The following is a 12151-nucleotide window of genomic DNA, read 5'->3' as shown; positions in this document are numbered from 1 at the left end:
CCCTGTAACCCCGTCGACACAACTCCAGGTCTACATAGACCCGCCAAAGAGTTGGATGAAGGAGAACTCCTCCTCATCATCATAAAAGTTGGGCTTGGCCTCGTAAGCCTCGCCGTCATCTGAAACTAAAACAGTGTCTGGTTGGTGTTTTAAAACACTGTCCCAGAGTGGGAGTGAGTGATCAACTCGGTGAAGCTATAAGGCAAAGGTTAACATGTTATCAATTCAATCAAGCAGTAATGATAAAGCAGTACAACAATCATGTCCTAAGTACTCTTGTTAATGCAAGAATGATATGCTATAATGATGCATGCCCTCGCCTGCACTCCTTCAATGACATCATCTCACGATTGCGCATGCAACACTCCGCTAAACGTGCTCTTCCTCACTAATGCACAAGCAATGCATGACATGATCGTGTTAGCCAAGTTCTTATTTAGGCTTATTCGTACAACTAGTTTGGAAAGCTAAGGTACCTCCCTTTATATCATTTACCTCAACAATGATCCATCTATGGTCGTCAATCCTAGTAAATCGCATACAATAGGCAAGTTATAGGGTAACATCACCCCTGATTAAAAACTAGTGGATAGGTAAGTTCAAGTCACTACGAAGAGGCTCGTCAACTCAACGTAGGCCTATTTTATACTCGAGATCACTATGGAAAGGCTCGTCACCTTATCGTAGGCCGACAACTCGAATACAGTATCCCATACCACCATATTCGGCTCACGAGTTTGGGTTTCTCAATGGATACTACGAGGAGGCTCGTCACCCCAGTGTAGGCTGACAGCTCGACCACGGTGTCCCACACTACTATGCCCAGCTCATGAGTCTTAGTGGATCATGGTACCAAGGTTAAACGGGCTTTTCATTGGTAAGTGGTACCTTAGATTCAAGCAGTAGCGTCTATACATGGTGAACATACATTAGGCCAATCGGGTTACTTGACAAGCTCAAATGGTACGAGCGCACATTAAATTAATCGACATGGAGTGCATATGCACTCCTCGTGGCCTAACCACTGTCACTAATCACCATACAACTCGGATTCATCGAACGTATCCGTTGTGGCGAAACTAGTTCGGCCTCTGATCGTAAACCGTTAAGGATTGCCTGCACTACGTATTAGTCCCAATCATACTCAAATACAATAAGCATTCATATGTGATAGTCAAAACAACATGTGACAACCAATTCAAATATAAATCTTATTTGAGCATTTTAACAAACACATAGTACACATGTTATCATTCATAGGCATTTCATCCATAAATCACGTAGTAGCGAGATAGGTTACATGAAGGAAACTGTAACTATAGATATAGTAATTGAGTATCATATCTCAATGCCCTTATTAAATACATTTCAACAAGTAACTTCTCATTCAGATATTTTATTAAACACTTAGACTACACATACCAACATACATGTAATAAATTAGTTATCACATACAATATAGCAAATCCTTTCACAAAGGAGTCGTCACACATACAATAATCATGTATTCTCAATCAATAATCATGGCAAGCACAAATCATAATTCCATATTCATTCAAACATTTCAACAAACAAATAGAATGCATTATATTCAACATAGTTCATATATATGTATAATACACGAAAAACATCACATCTAAGTACATGTGACAGTAATCAAGTTAGTCATAAATCATTAACTGACATTGAAAGCCTTGAAAACTATAATCTAAATGTTTATAGTTCATACCTTTTACCGATAAGCCGATTACGAACTTGGTTCGTACAATATGCCTTTGTCTATGGCACAACGGCTACCTAAATCATCAAATAGGTTAGCTATTTCACTGTTTCCTCTATTTGGATTCCTAAAACCGATTAGGGTTAGGATTTCTTATCCAAAAACATATTCAGATTCAATGGTGTAGCGACACGGGAGAGATGATTCAGCACGTGGAGTGGTGGGAATGAATCCCAACAATTATCTCTCTCTCTCTCTCTCTCTCTCTCTCTCTCTCTCTCTTTCTCTTCTCCTCACTCTTTCCTCCTCCTTTCTCTCTTCTCTCTTCTAGGGTTTTAGGAAATTTGTATGGAATGAGAGAGGGGTGGGTTTAGGGCTTTAAATATGCTCAGAAGTGATGGCAATGGTCCTATGGCCATGGTATACTTAGGTTATAGCCATAAGGTGGTTGTTTCAGGCAATGGAGCTCATCCAGAGGTCCATTACCTGCATACGGTCCTAAGAAAGTTTCCTGACAATGGATCTATGTCAGGTTAAGATTTCGGTCTGATCGAATTTGTGGATCGACCGTGGAGGACCAGCTTCAGTTCAACGGCTATTGTCACTCGATCAGGGCCACGAGTACACTGACATGTGTAGGAAAATTTCCTTAGTCCAAGGGTGTCGTTGGGTTAGAATCTGATAGTCTGAAACCTTAAATTTGGCATGCAAGTGAACGGCTTAAATCACTTAAGTTTGAGTTCATTTTCTAAAGATATTCGCGTTTCTCACACACTTCGCTCCGGGCTCAATTTATGCTTTTCTGGATATTATTTGGACTTGATTCCCACAATGGTTATCAAGCCCAGTAAGACGGTCATAATTGTATAGTTTCGCGGTAGTCAGACTTTTGACACGCGGTCCAGGTCCAATTTGAAGTTTCAATGTGCTCTCAGGAGCAACTGGGTTTTGAGATTTCTCCTAGGTTTTTAAGTAATATAGAGTTAACGATTCTTCTAGTTTTAGGTCTTGCAGTTCATATAGAAAGTAGTTCAAGCTAATCTACTAATTAATTAGCTTAGCACTTAATTAATTTTTCATCTAATTTCTAAAGGATTCGGTCCTTAGTGATTTCTGTCTGAGGTGATACTCGGGTCTTTGTACAGATTTTTTTGAAACGTTACAATGTTGATGAAGATCAACTCCTTAATGATGAAGATTCTTCATCTCCCTTGATCCACAACACTTGATGATGTTCCAATAAAGGCGACGGGTTGGGTCATGGTTATGTTAGAATCCTACTCTATTAAATGTTTTCCTATTTTAAAGGAGTGATCCTAAGTATTCAAGCATTCAAGGTATCCCAGCTTAATGATTTACCATTAAGGCAGTTGTTGGGTGATCCTTAAATGGGGAAGTTCATTCCTCAATCCACTCTATTTAATATCAATGATGAAGGTGGATTGAAAGATGAACTTCCATGAGAAAAAGGGCTTGAGATAGCTGATAGACAATAACACTCTCAAAGCACTCTCTCTTTTTCTCACCTAGCAACCAATAATGATCTCTCCTTAAATAGATAAAAAGCTCTAATGGTAATAAAGATGTCAGATTCTAATAGAGTTCGATATCATCAGGTTTGCTTCGATGTCATCGAATGTATACTTTCGATGCCATCGAAGCAAGGTTTGATGATATGAACTCCACTAAAGAATATACTTGGAACTTTTTGACTAAGGATCAATGTTATCGAGCAAGTGTCGATATCATCAGAGTTTGAATTTTGATTTCATTGACAATCTGTTCGATACATCGATCATTTTCATATGATTGTCAAAAGAGCTTGTTGGACAATCTTTGATCCATTTCGATAATATTGATCATATATCGATTTCATTGATATTCGAATTACGATCATATCAAGCTAATATCGATTCCTTAGTCATTCCCATATGATTTACCATGTATGATTGCTGGAATAGTTTTGTCTAGATTCGATCTCATCGATATACCTTCGATATCATCGATATTTGAATTCTGATGACATCGAGTATGGTTTCAAGTCCTCGATCTTTCTAGATGATTTTCCTCTGAAGCTCGCTAGGCAAAGACTTGACTGAATTTGATGATATCGAACGCATATCGATATCATTGAAGTTTGAATTCAGATGACATCGAAGATGATTCAATTACTCGAGCAATGTCAGGATATTTTCCAAAAGTTGCTGGACAAGGCTCAAAGTAAATCGATATCATCGATTCTCCTTCGATGTGATCAATATTTGAATTTCGATATCATCGAAATGCTATTCGATTTATCAAACATATTGTCCAAAATACTTTGTGGTTGCTTGACATAGAATGGCCTAATTTGATGATATCAAGTAGTTTTCGATATCATCGAACGTGAGTGTTCGATGCCAATGATGTGTACTCGATCCATCGCATACAGTCTGAAAAACTTGGAAGATTTTCTTGTTCTGAAACTCAAGTTTACAGACATACTTTCTTATGTTGTTCTAAGACTTTTAAGGCTTTTGTTTACCTGGGTGTTTTGGGACATGGGATGTGAGGCTAAGTTTACCTTTAATGAGTTTGGAGCACAATCCAGTTGAGGCAGACGCTTAATGATCTTCATATGGGGCCCACTTGTCTTACCGACTCAACTCTCATGCTAATTGATAAACCAGGGCACTTTTATTTTTCACCAAAATTTTTGATTAAGGCCCACCTGTTTTGGGACGTCCACTTGATGTATGTATTGGAATCCTAGGAAGGCTCATAGTGGTGGAGCCCTCCATCACACGTCTCTCTCTCTTTCCCTCTCCCTCTCCATCTCTCTATCCCATTTTTGCAGCCCACCATGATGCATGTATTTTTTATCCAGACCATCCATCCAGTGGGATGTCCCCGCTGTCCAATCGAGGCCCACCCTTGCTGTCCATTTTGGACTGGCCTGGACCAAGGGAAAAACATAAATATCAGTTTGATCCAAACCTTGGTGGGCCACCACGTGGAACCACCTTGATGTATTCAATGTATATCCACACCGTCTAGTCCCTAGACAGTGGGAACCCACCTTGATGTATGTATGTGCTATCCACACCGTCTAGAGTGGGAGGATGCTGGACGCACGATGATGTGTGTGTTTCACATCCACAAGATCCGTCCATTTTGCCAGATCACGGGGCCACCTTGATGACGTGATCATCTAGACTGTCCAGAACATGGGGCCACCTTAATGATGTGTCTATCCAGGCCGTCCGTCAACAGCACATCCAACATGCCTGGATAGAAGAGAAAACACGAATATCAACTTTATCCAAAGCTGGTGGGCCACACATGTGGACCCACCTGATGTATGCATTTCATCCATGCCATCCACTGTCCCTGGATGGTGGAGCCTACCTTGATGAATGTGTTGTATATCCACACCGTCTATTATTTTTGGATGGTGGGACCCGCCATGACGTAGGTGTTCTATCCACACCGTCCAACCCCTGGACGGTGGGACCCACCCTGCACGTGTTGCACATGTAGGTGGTGGGCCCTACCTTGATGTAAGTGTTTTATTCCACACCGTCCATCCAGATGGGCAGGACATGGAGTCCACCATGGTGTAAGCATTGTATTCACACTGTCCGTCCATTTTGCTGGACGGTGGGGTCCACCTAATGTGCATGCACCGTCCAAGCATGGGACGGTGCTGGGTCCACCATAATGTATGTGTTTCATATCCATGTCGTTTGTCCGTTTTGTGGTACATGCAGGGCCCACCAGTTGTATGTAGGCCCACCAGTTGTATGTGAGGCCCACCAGCTGTATGTGAGGCCCACCAGTTGTATGTGAGGTCCACCAGCTGTATGTGAGGCACACCAATTGTATGTGAAGCCCACCAGTTGTATGTAAGGCCTATGTGATGAGGCCCATTGTGATGTATATGAGGCCCAATATGATGTATATGAGGCCCTTGTGTGAAGCTCACTGAGACATATATGAGGCCCATTATGTTGTGTCAGGCTCATTGTGATGGTATAAGGACCATTGTGATTGTATGAGGCACATTATGATTGCATAATGCCCATTGAGATGTATGTGAGGTCACTGTGATGAGGCCCATTGAGATATATGTGGCCAATTATGATGAGGCCCATTGAGATATATGTGGCCTATTGTGATGAGGCCCATTGAGATGTATGTGGCCCATTGTGATTGTGTGTAAGGTCCACCATGTTGTATGTACCATGTCCACACTGGCCACCTTTTGGTAAGGCCCATTTATGATGTGCAAGGGCCCCACTTGTTATATGTTTTGCTGCTCATTATGCAGTTGTGAGGCCCACTTTGATGTGCGTATTGTAAGCACATTGTCCACCCATTTTTCTAGGCCATAGGCCTGGCTTATGAGGCCCACCATGATGCACACGCGGCCCACTTATTATTTCAAGGCCATGGACCCCTTTGTCATGAGAAGCCCACCTTGATTTATATGATTATATGTATCATATCCATACATTCCTTAGGCCATGGGCCTCCTTGAGAGGCCCATAGTGATGTATATGTTTTATGCCCGTGTTAGGGGCTATCTTGTGAGGCCCACCATGTGTGAGTGATGTGTATACGTTGTCCATCCACTTTCTAGATAGTATTAGGGCTGTGGGCCCCCATTATAAGCTAGATTCCATATTCCAAATGAGCCGCACCTTAGGAGCAATGGTGGTTAAATGTCTACGTTGTAAACCTTCCTAGGGCCCATCATTACGTCCATTTCCACCTTATCCTTATTGGGCTAACCTAAGCGGTTGGGCCCCATTTGATAATGATGCTCTCCACCACACCCTGTAGAACTGCCCAACCTTAGAGCCTCCATATGTTCTTACCAAGCCTTCCATAACAAATGTGATCCACCTAGATACATATGTTTGCCTAAGCTTAGTGACCCAAACCTGAGGCCCATTTAGATGATGAGCAGGACCATTTGTAGGGTTATATAGTCCTAGATGTGTGGATCTTACCAAGACTTGCCTTGTATTCGTATTGAGCCCTCATAGGAAAGCCCAGTTGTTCATGATAAAGAGAGTGAGGAAGCTCACTTGTTGTATACCCGCTTGACTCACCCCATGAGATGTATCATATCTTGTAATAAATTGTTAGGACCTTGTGTTATGTATGTATCATCCACACTGTCCATTTACCTTCTTAGGACGAGTGTGAGGCCTATCTTTGACATTAGTACATCATCATCACCTCCCCTGCTGTAGATGGAAGAATAAGTAGTATCAAGTTTGATATATCCACTATGTAGAACCTATCTCGACATATGGACTAGACCTATCATCCCCGTCTTGGATCATGCAAAGCCTTGGAAGGCTAATGTAAGACATCGCATGGGCTCCTATAGTTGTAGAAGGAGCATGTCGTTCAGTTTACACTCTTAGTATGTGACATGTCAGTGATGATCAATTGTGGATTATTATTGTCTGCCTTAATCAAATAATCATGCCTACATACTTTATTACATCATGATACATGCCCATACGCATCATATGTATCCTTATTATGAGGAGTGATTGATCATAGCATATGCCATTAGGCTGGTTTATTATGGGGCTCCACGTGAGACGGAGTTGCTCCACATGAGCGCGGTACACGTAGGATTGATGCATGACTGGATGGTATGACTCATGCATCTCGCATTTATGTGACATGATCTCAGTATGCCCTAGCAACATCAAGGTCGTAGCCTTTACAGGCATATCGTGGATGGTAGGATTAGACACCGAAAGTATTGGTTCTAGCACAGGGGCGCCATAAATGTCTTAGGGTGAATGTCTCCAAACCCTTATGGTACCATGGAGGATGCTCTAACGAAGAGACCGAGTGGATACATGAGCACACGAGTGCTGAATACCAGGAGGCCGTGTCTCCCACTGTGTCGTAGTCGGTTGGAAGGGGGTGTGGCCTTACTCGCCCGAGGGAAGGGGCAATGACTAGGCTAAGTTTAACCCAGCTTGAGAAATGGGTCGGCTATCGACAAGCCGGGCCAATATTGGCAGTGGATAGTGAGGTCTCTTCCACTTACCCAGTTGTGTGCTTAGATGGGCGGCAAGCTGGAGTAGAGTGTATTAGACCCCGGTGATGATCCTAGAGATATACAGTTCTAATATTGTGATGCCCCATCTCTATTACACACATGGGCAGACACACGTGGGCGGACGCTGATGTGGGTAGGGCCTAAGAGCCTGAGCGAGCTACCAGTGGTTGGTAGGCCACTATGCTGGCAGCCTACTGTGCATGTAATGAGGTGGAACCTTGTCCCACATCGGAAGCATTGAAGTGGTTATATGTGGACTTACTAAGCAAGAATTGCTTACTCAGCATTTGACTCATTCATCCATTCATTCACTATCTACTCGGGCTAGTGATGCATAACCAAATCATTATGTGTACCTTCGTAATGGCCAGGATTTCGGTTGAACGCGCGACCAACTTGAGATCCGGAGTTTACCACATTGAGTCGAGCTATCCAAATTTAGGTATGGGATTGGTTTGGATAAAATTCCCTTGTGATGGACCCCACAGCTTGCGATACTACATACTATAATCCCGACTTCACACTCCAGCTTGGTCATTTCTTTCACACTGCATATTTGTAAGTACTATGGTTTCCTGTTCCTTTGGTTGTCAAATTTTGTGGTGCCAAAACCTCAATCCATGTCTTGTGTAGCTCATAGGTATATATGTTCAAGACATTGCATCACCTCTCTAAACACTTTACTTCAAGTCAAGAACGAAAAACTACTTCAAACCATTTCAAAAAATGTAAGTACAAGATACAACGAAAGAAGTGATCTTGTTCAAAGACTCAAGTTAGGGTACAACGTAAGATGAAGTGTAATTGAAGCTCTAGAAAATATCAAGCTCAAGGTTACATCAAGTAGAAAAATCTCAAGCTTCATAATCTTCAAAGGTCAACTATCATCTGAAGAAATGAAGTCTCAATGTTCATACCTCACTTTCAAGGTATGATTGACCTTAGATTGACCTTAGGGTAGGTCATTTGTATACATAATTCAAATTGAATCATTTTATAAATGTTTGGTCTGTTCTAAGACTAGTCCTGAATTCTGTTCGACTAGTCCTAGCTTTGGCTCGCCCAGTCCAAGAAATTCCTAGACCAGTCCTAAGTTGTTGCAATTTTGTGGAATTTTTTAGTTAAGCTATGACTAGTCCTGGAGACTGCTTGACCGGTCGTAGGAACAATGTCAACTCGTTCTAGGACCAGTCGTGCACCTTCGACTCAAACTACAATGATCAAATCAGGTGCCTCACAACCAGTCGTAGGATGCTCACGACCAGTCATGGAGGGCTCACAACTGGTTGTGGACACCCTACGACCAGTTGTGAAATGGTTTTATCCGATCGTGCTTAAAATTTTAAAAATCTGTTCGGTCTACGGCCAATTGTAGTGTCCTCAAGACCAGTCATAGATGCGATTTCTGTAACTATAAATAGAACACGAATTTCAGAGTTTTCTAACCCAATTCAAGTAAAATCAAGGCATCACTTTGAGATAAGTCTGTATTCATTCTTTAGCTAATTGTTCATATTTAATATTCTCTTTTATTAGCTTTTTCTTATTTAATTTTGTTTCTGCATTCCAATCTAATTTGAAGAGGAATTAGGATAATCCACTTCTTGGAATCAAAATCAAATAGAGCTAACCCTAATTAGATTTAATATAAAATCAATTAGAACTTAGAACCATTTCAAAGTGAGTATTGGACATTGAACTTTCACATTCGAACTTCTACTTCGATTGGTTCTTCTGGGCTGCTACAAAAGGAGAAATTCAGGTATTTTACATTTGTGTAAATCTTTAATTGTATTGGTTTCTTTTAATATTAAGCCAAAAAAATCTCATTGTGTTGGTTATCTGAGGAGAGCCAAAAAACTCAGAAAGTGTAGTTTTTGAATTGTGTAAGCCCATTTGAAAGACACAATTGTGAAGGTTTTAGGTGAACCTGTGAAACTTATTTTCATAGTGAATGCTGATATCCCCTGTGTGAGGATAATAGGAGTGGAGTAGCAAGCTATGTGGTTGTTGTTTAACAGTTGGTGAACACACAGGCGAACCACTATAACTCTTTGTGTTTTGTGGATGTGTGATTTATTTTTCCTATCTTTTATCATTCAAGTTTGTGGAATGTATGTGTGGAAGTGAATGTTGTAATATTTACATTTCAAGCACTATGGGGAATGTTATAATAGTTTAGAATTTATTTCTTGCTATTTCCTTTATTTCCTTTCAGTTTGATTTTTTTGATATTCAAATTGTTCTAGTAAGGTTGTCCTGCCATAAACCCTTAGTTTTTATGGTGCAAGGTTGCCCTTAGAACAACATTGGTATCAACCTCTCTGTTTTAGTATTTGAAGGTTGCTTTACATTTCCATATTGTGATTGGTTTAAGGTGCTATCTTTACTTTATTCATTTAAATTCCGTTGTTTTGGCATAGTTCTATTCACCCCCCCTCCCCCCCAAGGACATAGAGCTAGGCCTTTTCAAGTGGTATCAAAGCCTAGTAGCTTGTTTTAATTGTTAAATTTTTGGATTTATTTCCTGAGCTAATCGATCTAAGCTATTTATAAAATGTCAAATTTTGATAGCCTTTCAGTCATTAGGCCTCCACCATTTGATGGCTCCAATTGTGCCTATTGGAAAGCCAGGATGAGGATTTCCTTAAATCCATGGATGAGAGCGTGTGACAAGCCACAGTGACAGAATGGACGCCTCTTACCACTGAAGTAACTGGTATCGATGGTTCAAAATCAATGAGAGTAACACCTTATTTCTCGTGGACAACTCTTTAGAAAAATTAGAGTAGTGCCAATGCAAAAGCACTAAATGCAATTACTTGCGCAGTATCACCAGATGAATTCAAAAGAATTATATCATATGATACTGCAAAGCAAGCTTGAGATATTTTAGAAATGACACACGAGGGTACATCAATTGTCAAGAAATCTGAAGTCCAACTCCTCACAACCAAATTTGAGGAAATACATATGGAGGAAAATGAAATGTTCATGGACTTTTATACAAGATTAAATGACATTGTGAACTCTATGTAGGGTCTTGGAGATAAAATCCTAAAAAGTAAAGTGTGTGCAAAGATACTACACTCACTTCCTGAACGGTTCAATTCTAAGGTAACCGTAATCCAGGTACTTCGTGATACGGACAATATGAGGGTAGAAGAACTAGTTGGGTCTTTACAAACCTATGACTTAAATTTTAAAGCTCCTAAAGGTAAGTCTATTGCCCTTAAATCTTCTAAATGTATTTCTCAAGAAAATTCTGATTTAGAAAATTTTGAAGATGATATGACTCTTTTAGCGAAAAAGTTTTACAAGATTTTCAAAAATAAAAAGAGGGTTGACTTTCAAAAATCAAATGATAAGAAAAGATCTAAAACCAGAACTTAGAAATCTTTAAAAGATAGTCAATGTTACAACTGCCAAGAATATGGGCATTTAGCAAACAAGTGTCCTAGAAAGGACAAACCCAAAAAAGAAGAGTATGTTGGCTACTTGGGATGAATCCTCTGATTCTGAAGCCTCTTCTGAATCAGAAGATTCTGAAACCTAGTCAGGCAGTGAAGTTAAAGCCCTTATGACTCTAGCCAAATTCACTTTTTTAGATAACGATGATTCAACAAGTGAAGAAAATCTTAATAGTGATTGTGAAAATGAAAAAGATCTTCAAGATGCTTACAATGCCCTATACAAGGAAAGTTGTAAAATTGCCATAAAACTAAAACTTCAAAAAAAAAAAGTTTTTAAAACTTAAAAAAAAATTTGAATCACTTGTTTTAGAAAAATTCTACATTTCAGATTGTTTTAGAAAATCAAAATGTGATTTAGAGTTCAAAACTTCCTTAATTGAAAACCTAAAATCTGAAAATGAAAAACTTAAACTTGAAGTCTCTTCTCTTTTGAGTTTAAAGGATACATGGAGATATGCCCAAGGTGATCCAAAGTTAGAAAAACTTTTGTCTGGGTCAAGAAAATGTGGCGACCGATCTGGTTTGGGCTACGATAAAAGTGTTCTTCCTAAACAGAAGAATACTTTTCCTAAATTTGTGAAAGGAGAATCTTTAAACTCAAAAGGAAATCCTTCAAACCAAAAGTTTTCTAAAAATGTTAAAACTTTTCAATCTTTCAAACCTAAAAGTAATTATATGAAATATAAAAATCAGAATCAAAACCCTTTAGTTAAAAAGATAGTTGATTTGCTTAAGGAGCTCTTAAAATCTAACTCAGTGGGTTATGCCTACAACAATTATAAATACAAAACGACCAACTATACTTCCAAACCCAAAACTGTTTTGAAATGGGTTCCTAAGGTTACTTGCTTGGTTGCTCACACGACTTTCAAAGCTTCAAGCCAT

Source organism: Magnolia sinica, chromosome 16, assembly GCF_029962835.1.
Source record: "Magnolia sinica isolate HGM2019 chromosome 16, MsV1, whole genome shotgun sequence".
Lineage (NCBI taxonomy): Eukaryota > Viridiplantae > Streptophyta > Magnoliopsida > Magnoliales > Magnoliaceae > Magnolia > Magnolia sinica.
This window is presented reverse-complemented; position numbering follows the sequence as displayed.